Raw genomic sequence first — 12129 nt, forward strand, 5'->3', positions numbered from 1 at the left:
TAAAGTTGTTCCTACGATGTCGACTTGCTGAAAAAGTCCAGAAAAGAGTGACAAGCCCTGAAACCTCAAGCAGTCATAGCAGGAGGAGCTGAAATCATGGCACTGTGTCATTGAGAGAAACTGGGGAGTCCCAGGCTTAGGGACAGGGAATACACAAACTGAGTTTGTCACAAGTTGTCATAGGACTCCAAGTCACATGAAGAGGCTTCTAGCCAAGCAAGGGACCAACAGCCGTAAAGGCAATAACTATAATCTGTTAAAACCTGTCAGCAGTTATTAAAATCCTAAGGTCATAGCGGTAACAAAAGAGAGAAGGAGAGAGGGTAAGAAGTGGAAATGGGGAGGTGCTGGCAGACATTAAAGGGAGTGAGCAAACAGGTATCCAGACCCTGTGGAAAGCTGCTGGAGACTAACAAACTTATTAGTCTGAAAACTGGAAAGAACTGGAGCCAACCAGCACACACCTTGCCTTTCCTGTGTGAATTGTAACTAGAAAGCCAAGGAAGAGATGAAGGAATGGTTTATTTTTATTTTTATTTTTATTTTTATTTTTGCAGTGCTGCGTATTGAACCCCGAGCATTAGGAATTTAAGTAAATGCTCTGCCACTGAGCTAGACCCTTGGCCTGGGAGTGCCGCCTTATAAACCTGTTCAAGCTAGTAAGTAATCATGGGAAGATGAAGTGAGAATTTCTGCAGCCGCCAATGAATGAATGAGCTGGGAAGTTCGTTAAACTAACGTCATCAAACAGACATGGACACTACAGGCTGAGGCCTCCCCTCCGCTGGGAAGCCATTCCTCACAGCACTTATGGTGCAGTTATCGCTGACTTTTTGTGTGACTTCACTAAGTTCCATATGTCTTCTCACTTGATTATTGTGTGGTTTCCCCGTCTCTACCCTGCTCTCCCGTAGTCTAAGGTCCACTCAGCAGCTAGATGACCAGCTTAAAAATCTAAGTCAATGCATGGCAGTCCTTCGCTCAAAACCTGATAATGGCTTCCCTTTAACACTTCTCTCTCCTCAGCCCCATCGTATTTATTTATTTATTTATTTAGCCCTTGTGGAAATAACAGTTTGCTCTGTAGCCTAGGCTGATCTGAAATTATGTATTTATTTGCTTGTTTAGACATGGTCTCACTGGAGACCAGGCTGGAATTGATGTCAGACATCTGCCTGCCTCTGCCTCCTGAATGCTGGGATTAAAGATGGGCACCACGGGTGCCCGGCTGTAACTCTCTTTTAATATAGCCCAAGCTGGCTTGGTTCTCCAGCCTGAGTGCTGGGGTCATGGGTGGGTAACGATGCCCAGATCTTATCAAAGACCTTTACCATGGCCGGCAAGATGATCCAGGAACTGTCCCAAACCTCCTAGTCCGCCCTATCGCATACCCTTAGCCACGTGGTCCTTTTGCCATCCTGTTGTGGCTGGAGCTCATTTCCCTCTCGGCACCTTCCTGAGCAGCGCTGCTCCCTCGCTCTTCTCTGCTTGGCTTGCTGTGCTTGGGTCCATCCGCTGCTGGGGAGGCCTTTTTGACTTTCATGGATCAGCTGCACGGCTGGTACTGTTCATTCCTTTTACTCCATTTCATCATTATTCTTGTACCACTTGCTCGTGTGTGTTTACCGTCTCTCTTCCATTTGACCACGAGCTCCAGAGGCATGGACTGTTTTTTATCCATCCCTGTGTCCCCCGGAACAGTGTCTGTGAGGTGCTGTGCTAGGGTGCGTGGCTTTAACAGTCACTCAGCCACCATAGCTCGAGGAAGGCATCAGAGGACATTTTATTTATTTTTTGTACTGTTAAACGTCTTTGCCTGTTGATTTCATATCACTAGCGCTGTTTCTAAAATCTTGTGTTTCTGTTTTGCGTGTATGTGCATTAGGGATCTGTGCATGATTATATTCCTATATCCTGTTCTGCGGGGGCGGGGGGGAATAGTTTCAGAGCTCCATGACAAACCTTAAAACTGTATCATGAGAAGAAATGAGTTTGAGAGGCCAGAGAGGGGACAGAACTGAAGCATACCAGCTATTGGTCAGCCATGCTGCAGGACTGGTGAGAGTTTTGAAAGGTGTTGCCATCGCACCTTCCGTAGGGGGGTGGGCTGCCGAAAAGAAAGGACCTCCCGCCGCCGTACTCGCCGGGGGCCACCAGGTGGTGCTGTCAGAGACCTGTGCTCCTCCTCAGTGGCTGCCCAGGCTGAAGAAAGGCAGGCACTTCACAGTAGGACAACTTAGTATTTTGAAATCACAACAGCGTCATGGAGCCGCTGAAGATCATCACTCAGAAAAAATGAAGAAACGTTCAATTGGGAAATTGAGACAAAACAAAAGAACAATAACAACAACAACAAATCACCACAAATAGCGTGAATAAAGCTAACACAGGGGGCCTGTGCGCAGTGTTTATGGTGTCAGATCAGGCCAGCGTGGTCTCCCCGACAGCTTCCCAGTCTGACGAGGAAGTCAGCATCTACGCAGTGGTTTCTTTGTTTTGCTTTTGGTTTTGCTGAGCTGGCACCTAGGGTCCCGAGAGTCACGTGTTAAGCGACTTTTGAGAATACAGCTGCGTAGTTCACGAAAGCCGTTTAGCACCTGTGGATTTGCAGAGCCAGCCTGTAGACGCTAGCCTGAAAGAGTGGTGCTATGCTGGTTGAGCGGCCCAGAAAGAGTAGGAAAAAACATGGACCTTCCAGAGGGTTCGTGGCACCCGCTTCCGAGTCTCCTGACTTCCGCCTGGTAACAACAGAATTTCCCAATCCATGAGGAGGCGCCTCTAGCCACAGCTCAGCTTGCATCTCAGAACTCCTTGATGGGACTGGGGACTGCCGGTGGGCCGGTGGGGGCAGGGGAGCTTTGCCTGTGGAGTCTGCATTTCCGGTAAGCATCACAAGTCCTGTGTGCACTGAGGTCTGAAAAGCTCCAAGTGTCCAAGATGGCTGCAGACAGCACTGGAGAGTACAGAAAGGAAGAGAGAATGCCTGACACTGGCTTGTCGTCTGTGTCTTTGGATTCCTCTTCAGTCGCCAGGATCAACACCCTCATTGCCCATTTTACAGTATGAAAATCAAGGCACAGAGAGGTTCAGTGCTTTGCCCACACAGAGAAAGGGGAAGGTGCGCGACTCCGAGCCAACAGCCAAGGCTTTCAACCGTTCTCCTGAAGGCCTCCCACAAATGCTTGCTTTCTGAGAAGCCTCAAAGAGGCCTGAAGAAGTACAGAATTGCCCAAGTAGAAGACACGGGTCTAATGATTTATTCTGAAATGTAATATTTATCCATCAAGGACTATAGTTATCGAGAATTGGATCTCACTAACCCCTTTGTAACTACATTATATGGCATTGGTTTTGCTCTTCCAAGGACACTGGAGTAGTTTTTCAGAGGAACAGAACAGCAATAAATTGAGTTCCTTTACTGTATGATGTCCCTACATGCACTGTCTTCCCTAATTCTTAGGATAACGAGCATAGCACGTGCCTCCACGTAGAGATACAAATATTCTCACAGGGCGCAGGTGCTCCCTGCAAATTGGGTAGTAATTAAAGAGTAGGTTTGGGTTTACCCTCTTGTATCAGTGAAGATGCGGTTAGCTACAAGCAATAGAAACCTCTATATAGAGTGACCTGAACGATACAGGAAGATGTTCTCACAAGATAGGAGGACGAGCAAGTCCTGAGAAGGATAGCTTTCGGGCTGGTTAATTGAGAGGCTCAGCAATGTCATCAAGACCCTAAGATCAATGTAACTCGGCTGGTTAAATTTGGGCAGTTTTATGGGTTGTGTTGTGTTTCCCCAAATATAAATCTACAATTCTAATTCCAAGATCCTTAGAATGTAAGTTTAGGTGGATATGTAATATTTATTACACTTAATTATTGTGCATGTGAATGTATGTGTGTGTTTATGCAGGCATGTGTGTGTGACACAGTGCATGTGTGGAGGTTAAAGGGCAACTTGTGTGAGTCCTTTCTCCCTTTCCAACACTGGGTCTCAGGGAGTGAACTTAGGTTGTTAGGGCCTGGTGGGAGGTCCCTTCACCTGCTGAACCATTTGTGCAGGTGGAAGCAGAGTTTTTACAGAGGTGATGACGTCAATCATTATAGGACCAACATGAATGGTGTCCTTATACAAAGGAGAAACAGGGGCACAAAGACAGATACACATGGAAGGAAGATAGTGTGAGACACTCAAGGGAAAGATGGCCACACTGCTGGAAGGATGCATTTCACAGCCAGGCAAGGGCAGGGGTTCCAGGCAAGCACCAGGCTCTGACAGAACACAGGATTATATATATATATATATTTTTTTCAAAATATATAAAATACACACACACACACATATATATATATACATATACATATATATGTTATGTGAACCTACAAACAAACAAGTGAAAACCAAATACATATCATGGATAGGCGAGAAAACTCTTCCTTGCAGAGGCCCAGCAAACTTCCTCTCCAGTTCACTGGTTAAAAATCCCATGCCCTTCCCCACACTCAGCAGTAGCCGTATCAGTTTCTTTCCTGTGGCTCTGATAGAATGCCCTGACAAAAAGCAGCTCAGAGGAGAAAGGGGCTTATAATTCACAGGCCGTCATCTGTCGTGGTGACCAAAGCACAGCCGCAGGAGCATGAGCCTTGCTGATGTGCACACAGGGACCACAGAGAGAAAGAACAGGACATGGGGCTGAACTATAAAACCTCAAAGCCCACCCTCACTGATATACACTTCCTCCAGCAAGGCTTCCTAGATTTCCCTAACCTCCCCAAACAGTACCACCAATGGGGGACCAGGTGTTTAGATACCTGGTGTTATGAGGGACGTTTATTGCTCAGACCACAAAAGTGGCAAAGGCAACAGGATGCCCTTTTTGTCAGTTTCGCCAGCCTGCTATGAACTTGACGGAGTCCTCCACAGTCTACGTTAGGCCGAGCTGTGAACGTATTTGGAGGCAGGCCTCAGTCGTAGTGACTTTTGCTGTTGTGGTGGTAAACACCTTGACAAAATCAACTCAGGGGAAAAGGGCTTATTTGGGCTAAGCGTGTCCTGCATTAGTTCTCTGGAGCTTCAAGCAGCTGTGAGGCCTCCAAGTCACAATCCCAGAAATTGCTGACACCTGCCGTGGGCGGGTCTTCCTATCGCAATTAACCCGATCAAGATGACTCACAGGCGTGGGACTCCCAGTGATCTAGGCCTCATCCGATTGGCAGCTGAGATTAAGCACCTCCCTCTCTTCCTTCTTCCCTCTCCCACCTTCCCTCCCTGCAGGGTTGTTTGAGCACTCAGGAAAAAAAAGATGGCTGTGAGGCGGGAATAGAGCTCCCAGCAGACACTACCCAACCTTTCTAACAGCTCTGGAACTGTCAGAAAATATGTGTGGGCTGTTGAAGCTGCCCAATGTATGGGATTTGTTACGGCATCAAGAACTGTGTATGGGTCACCCTTATTTGTGGATAGCTTAAAGGCTGGAGGGGGATGTCTGAGTTGGTAAAGTGCCTCCTGCACAAACGTGAAAAACTGAGTATGAACCCCCAAAACCTACATAAAAAGCTGAGCATGGTGGCGGGTGTCTGTAAACCAGTAGGGCCAGGGAGATCCCTGGGTTTTACTGGTCAGCCAGCCTTGTCAGTCGGTGAGCTCCAGGTTCTGCGAGAGAGTCTATCTTAAAAAAAAAAAAAAAAAAAAGAGGTGTAGAGTGATTGAGGAAGACACTCAACCTTGATTCCTGGCTTCCACGTACACACACACACACACACACACACACACACACACACACACACACACATACACACACACGGAGAACCTGGAGGGGCTAGCTTCTCCTGAGATGCATGGCCACGTGTCAAAGCAGCTCTTGAACAAGGCTGAGTCCAATCGGGAAGGAAGGTGGACTGGGAGAAGGCTGGCTGGGCAGCTACCAAGCGACTACTGTATCCCAGACCTTCCCCACCGCACCGCAGCCCCCTTTCCTTTGTCCAGCTTTCTCTGCGCAGGATGAGAATACCCGCTGACGCTGAGCGGAGAGGCGTGAGCCGTGATTTGTGAATTAGTTTGGTTCACACACGCATTGTTCCTTATACGCCCCGAAGCTCCATGCTTGAGTCAATGCCCCAAAGCACAGACTCCCAAGCAGAGGTATCTCGGTTGGAAGAATGCACGTCTGCCCCTTCTTAGTCTTTCCGCGCCCGATTTCTGTGAGACTGTCTCATGGGAAGGGAGGGCTGAAGAACGGGCATTGAAAGCAGGGGCTTTGGGACTCGGGGTTTCAGGAGGATTCAGAAGACGCCTTTACCACCTTTCAGGAGGCCCTTCCTCCGCTACGGCATAAAAAGCCAAACGTAGTCGTCCAAGCTCACCCCTCAGACCAGCCACTGCCCCCCACACGAGCCTGCAGGCCGTTCTGTGTTTATAACACTGGTGCTGCTCCTTAGGTGGAGATGAGGGAAGAGAAATGCATTACAGGATCCCGAATATAGCTGGGGAGAACCACAGCAGGGTAAGTATGATGTAATTTAAGTATTTTGGCACAGCAAATGAAAGGAAATTACATTTCCTATTATCTCCCAACAGTTATTGAAAATGAAATGAAATATATTCAGGATTCCCTCCAAAAGTCAGCCTCCCTCCCCCCCCCCCCAAGATGTGATTTTTTTTTTCCCCCGCAGTTTGTTCATCTGCTCTGCGGGCCCCTCCTCTCTCAACATGGAGGCACATCCTGTTGGAAAACATTCAATGAAAAAAAATGGACAGAAAAAGTATACTACTTCTTTAAAATATATTGCAAGAATACTCATTTTCAGCTTTTTATGGCAGCACTAGCTGGTATTCTTGCATGCAATTTTGTAATTTATTCTGAACATTCTACTTAAACCTTTTTTCAATAGCATGATTTTATTAGAGTCAGCTCACTGGACTTTCCCAAAAAGGTATTTAAGATCAAATAAAACCAGTGCTTGGAAAAATATCATTACAATATGAAAGCAGTTACAAAAACATTAGTACTGCAAAGTTTTATTTCAAATGGCTGAGCTTGCTGTACCCCGGGTTATGGTGTTTCTACTTCTGCAGACATACTTTCTGGAGAAATGGGGAAAACTGTCATCTTAGCAGTTTTTGCACCTGAGAGGGGGTAGTGGGGGCGGTGAGGGGAGGAAGGGGTATAAAATTTTACAGTGAGGAAGAAAAAAAAAAAACAAAAAACACTGGACGCTGGTGTTGATGAGAAAATGGACTGTCTTTTATCCAAACCTTATCTTCTCAACCCACACTTCCAAACCGCTCTGCTTCTCACCTGTCCCCACAGAGGCAAGGTGCAGCTTTTCAGCAGGTGTTGAATGTGGATGGGTTGGGGACTCTGTTGTACCAGCGGACTATATACTGTGTGCTGTCTCTGATGTCCTCTGGACAGCGTAGTACGGTTTTTGGGGTCCAGATCGGTCTCTAGCACCTCCATCTGGTCAGGCTCAGAGGAAGTCTGCATCTATGGTGGGCTGGTGGGCTCCTCAGCTCTGGCGGTTATCAGGTGAAAGCCCAGCAGCTCTTCTCTCTTGCGAACAGGTCCCAAGGCCACCCCCACGCAGACTCACCTTGCACCAGGCCACAAAGCAAACCAGCACCTGCTCCCTGGACTCCAGGGTGGGGCTCCAGAGGCAAGCACCTTTTCTTTCTGTTGTGACCCAGCTCTCCATTTCCCAGGCAGTTTCACCAAGTCCATGACCGTAGGTCCAGCGAGCCTTCTTTTTGAGGGGGTTGCTGTCAATCAAAGGTCACTGCTTATCAGAGAGGAAAGCATCATTTGTCCTGTTTCCCAAAGTGCTGCTGGCTCCAGGATTTCCACTTAAGACGTGCTCTGCTCTGGATGTACAGCAGGTTTGGTCAGTGAAGAGGAAATAAATTCACATTTTTACATACTGGCATTTCATGTAGGTGATTATTAATCCACACGCAATTCTCTTACCCAATATTTCTCTCGGCACTTTTCCTCCGAGCATCAAATCTGTGGCAAAACACTTCCATCCTGAAGCTGGCAGATTAGGTGGCTTCTGCGTGGACTTTCAAATGTGATTTAAAAAAAAAAATTGCGAGTTACTATTCATATTACTTTTCTAAGGAGAAATATGCTTAAAAAGTAAAGTCTTTATTGCTTCTTAAAAGGCCTAGCACTCTGTGATAAATTCTCATATTTTGACTGTTAATATGTTTGAATGAAAATTATTTATACATTTGGGCGAGGTTGAGTGGTTTTCATTTGATTGCTGCCTCTGGAAATGAAAGCAGAGTAGCAGGAAATTTACATGCCACGCTGTGATGTATATCCAGATTATGAGATGATTGTGCGGCAGACGAACCCCAAGTAAAATCATTCCCATCACACTGTGACAACTGCAATTCCTGACAAGGCCTCTTAGTTTTGGGGGCTATTATCATTGTACAAGAGTATAATCTATTGACAGCAGGGCTGTTTAATACATCGAAAGGCAGACAGTGGAAGAAATCTTAACTGTTTTCATTCGCCGCTGCACAAGGGCACAGATCAAAAGTGAATTATATCTGAAAATATGCACGTATGATGATGGGATGTGTGGCATCCATCAACCTGTTTAGTCATGGTTAGGCTAAGGTGGGGAAGAGCCGCATATGTGCTCTGAAATAGAGAGATGAGACTGGAAATCAGACCACTGCCCAGTCAGAGAGCAGACAGGGCAGAGGTCTCTCTAACCCTGGCTCGCTGCCTGTGTAAGTTACACCAATGTCCTCATCTGTGCCGACGCCTCTGGCTCACTAGGGACAAGCGGGTGGCAGTGACCTGGGTTTACCTAGAACGAGTTGGAGAACTGTGTGTATCTTTGTCCTGTCTCACGTGGGTGTGCAGGTGTGGAGCCCAGCGCGGTGTGTTGCAGAGATGGCTAACCCACGGCTCTTCTGGATGCTCAGAGTTAGACCAGATACACGGAACACAGAGCCCTCCCAGAAAGGGCAGTGAGTGGTATCGTTGGGCCTCAGAATATTGGTAGAGAAGGGCTGCTTTTCTGCTTTCTTACTGATGGGGTCAGGGCCTCTCTGGGCTTCAGATGGCAGAAAGTTCTTAGAGCCGAGTGGTGGCATTGATGCCCAGGGTCAGTGGGACTCAGCTTGCTCCTTGTGATGAGAAAACTCAGGCGCGACTAACGGGGCTTTCTATGTGATAGGGCTCAAGAGGAGCCAGAGTGAAGATGTTGGATTCCCAGCCTCACTAAGGCTTTTCAAAGTACAACACGGAGCCCAGTTATTTTACAGAACAAAGATGTTTAGGGGCAGCTGAGAAACAGTGAAGAGGCCTGATGAACGATTGGCATATTTCCCCAAGGAAATAGCTAATCACCCAGTATTCAGTTCAGACACTTCAAATGACTGAGTGGAGACAGGGGAGAATGGAGAGAAAGGGTTAAAGTACCAACGCTCAATTCAGTGCCAGACACACCTTCCGGGTCAAGCTGAGTTCCTCTAATCTCATGACTGAAGGTCCTGAAATAGGCCACACCCGCCTGCCTTCCCTCTCAAGCTCAGACTGTTAGAGTGAATGTATGATTACTTTTGGCGTCCGTTCCGAAGGCTCATCCTGACAAGAGGCACTTAGCCTTTAGGTTTCCCAAAGACTACAAAACATGGCTCAAGTCTACAGCCTGCTCAAGCTCACCAGGCCAGGACTAAAGGAGTACGGAAGTAAGAATCCTCTAGCCTGAGTCTCTTCGTGATGGGTGTGGCATCCTGGGGAAGGGTTCACTGTCTCTGAGGAGGAGGGAGTTATAAGCAAGAGGAAACCATCCGTGTCCAAGGGCTGCACCCTGTGACCCATTCTAGGATAGGCAAAGCCTTGTTGCTGCTGTAATCTTTGTAAGAGATCAGTGTTAGTTTATGTCAACAAACATTTACACACTCCTTTCTATACACGAGGACAGTGAGGTGTGTTGATGCCATCGAGTAAGGCAGAGGTCTAGCAGGCCATTCTGTGGTGGGTGGAAAAGGAGACAGCAGCAGCTGAGAAGGATTTTGTACGCTGATGTATCTAGCGTAGGCTCAGAGAAAGGAGACAAAACATTGCTTTAGTAAGCCTTCCCTTTAGAGGCATTATAGATGTAAGAAAACCTGCAAGGACAGTGCAGAGTAGAGTATCTTTGTACCAGTCTCACTCATTATGGACAGCTTGTATTAATCTGGCACATTTATTACAAATAGTGAACCGAAAGATGATGATTATAAGAAGGAGGAGGAAGAAGAAAAGGAGGAGGAGGAAGAGGAAAAGGAGGAAGAGAAGGAGGAAGAGGAGGAGGAGGAGGAGGAGGAGGAGGAGGAGGAGGTGGAGAAGGAGGAGGAGGAGGAGGAGGAGGAGGAGGAGGAATGGGAATAGGGATAAAGGGGGCATGTAGAGAAATGGGATTTCTCCAGGACTGGAGCTTTCTGGAACTCGGTCCCAAGGCCTGAGGAAATCCAGCTGACTTACTGGTTTGAGATCTATACCTATATGTACGCTTCTGCATCTCCTATTTTTTTCGAAGCTAGTTGACATAATCACATCATCACATTGGAATTAACCACCTACATCATTCGTGTTTCCTGACTTTGGCAAAACGCTCTTATCTTGTCCCAGGATCCCACTCAGGATCGTTAAATGTTTTTGGTCTCCTCATGGCTGTGACAGTTTCTCAAGCTCCCTTGGCTCTTTATGAACTTGAAATTTTGGGGCTCAGGAACCGTCTGGTTGCCAGAGAGGCAACAGACCACCGAGCTTCACCCCCCGCAGAACCTGGCAGTTTTGAGATGGACTAGCCAGGGATTTTTGTCTAGTTTCCTTCAGTTAAGGTTTGACACTTTTCTTATAGTGGGCTTGTAGAAGGGAGCCTGTAAATATAGCTCTCTTTCTCTCTCTCTCTCTCTACCATGTTGGTTTTGCTTGTCTGTTTCAACCTGACATGAGTTGGAGCCATTTGGAAAGTATGAACCTCAACTGAGACAATGCAAGTCTGTGGGTCATTTTCTGATTAGTGGTTCATGTGGGAGGACCCAGCTCAATGTCACCTCTGGGCGGGTGGTCCTGGGTGATATAAATATGCAGGCTGAACAAACTACAGAGAGCAAGCCAGGAAGCAGTTCTGCTTCAGTTTCTGCCTTGAGTTTCTTTCCTGACTTCCTGTCACGTTGGACTATAAGCTAAGATGAAATAAACCCTTCCCTCCGCAAACTGCTTTATCACAGCACTAGAATGCCAACTAAGGTACATGTTGTGTCAAGTACATGAACACTCTCAAAGCCTGTGTTGACCTTGGTCACATGGGTAGGTGGGTTGTATTTTATACCTGCCTCCTGCCTGTGCTGTGTTCTTTGGGATGAGGCCGGCAGGTCCAGTTTACACTGGAGATGCAGCCAGATTCCATCCTCAGGACTGTGCTTTGGGATATGAAGGTGTCCGGGTTCTCTGGGAGTAAGTATAAAGAGCACTTGGCCTTCTCTGCCTGTTAACTGTCAAGGTGGCTTGGAGAGAGGAATGGAGATGACTGAATGAACATGGCCAGAGAAGGGGCATGTAGAGAGGCAGGATTTTCCCCAAGAGTTCAGCTTTTCAGGATTTGGTCCCCATTCCTAGGGAGGTCTGGCTGATTTACTGTCTTGAGATATATACCTGTATTTATGTTCACGTCTGTGCCTCTTGTTTTCTTCTCTTAAGCTAGTTCACATAATTTTTGTTAATGCATAATTAATGTTTCCTAGGATATTTTAGGAAAAACTTTGATATAACTAAATTTACCTATCTATTTTTTTTTATTTATTTAGTGTGTGGATTTCAGGGATTGTACTCAGGTTGTCAGATTTAATGGCAAGCACCTTTATCCACTTAGCCACCAAACTGCCCTAATACAATGTTTTAAATTAATTCTTTGAGAGCTTCACTGTAGGCATAAGGTTATAGTGTAATTCAAATGCTGATTTCTGTACCCCCCCAATCTGGTTGCAATCCTTGTTCTGAGAATCTCCTGTCTCAATGTTGTATAAACACTGCTCCCCAATTGTCCCCTGATATGCTAATAAAGCAGCTTACAGTCAATCAATGAGAAGGGGAGGGAATAGGGATGGACTTTCTGCCCCCC

The sequence above is a fragment of the Psammomys obesus genome, unplaced genomic scaffold, assembly GCF_907164565.1.
Source record: "Psammomys obesus unplaced genomic scaffold, mPsaObe1.curated_primary_1811, whole genome shotgun sequence".
In the NCBI taxonomy this organism is placed as follows: domain Eukaryota; kingdom Metazoa; phylum Chordata; class Mammalia; order Rodentia; family Muridae; genus Psammomys; species Psammomys obesus.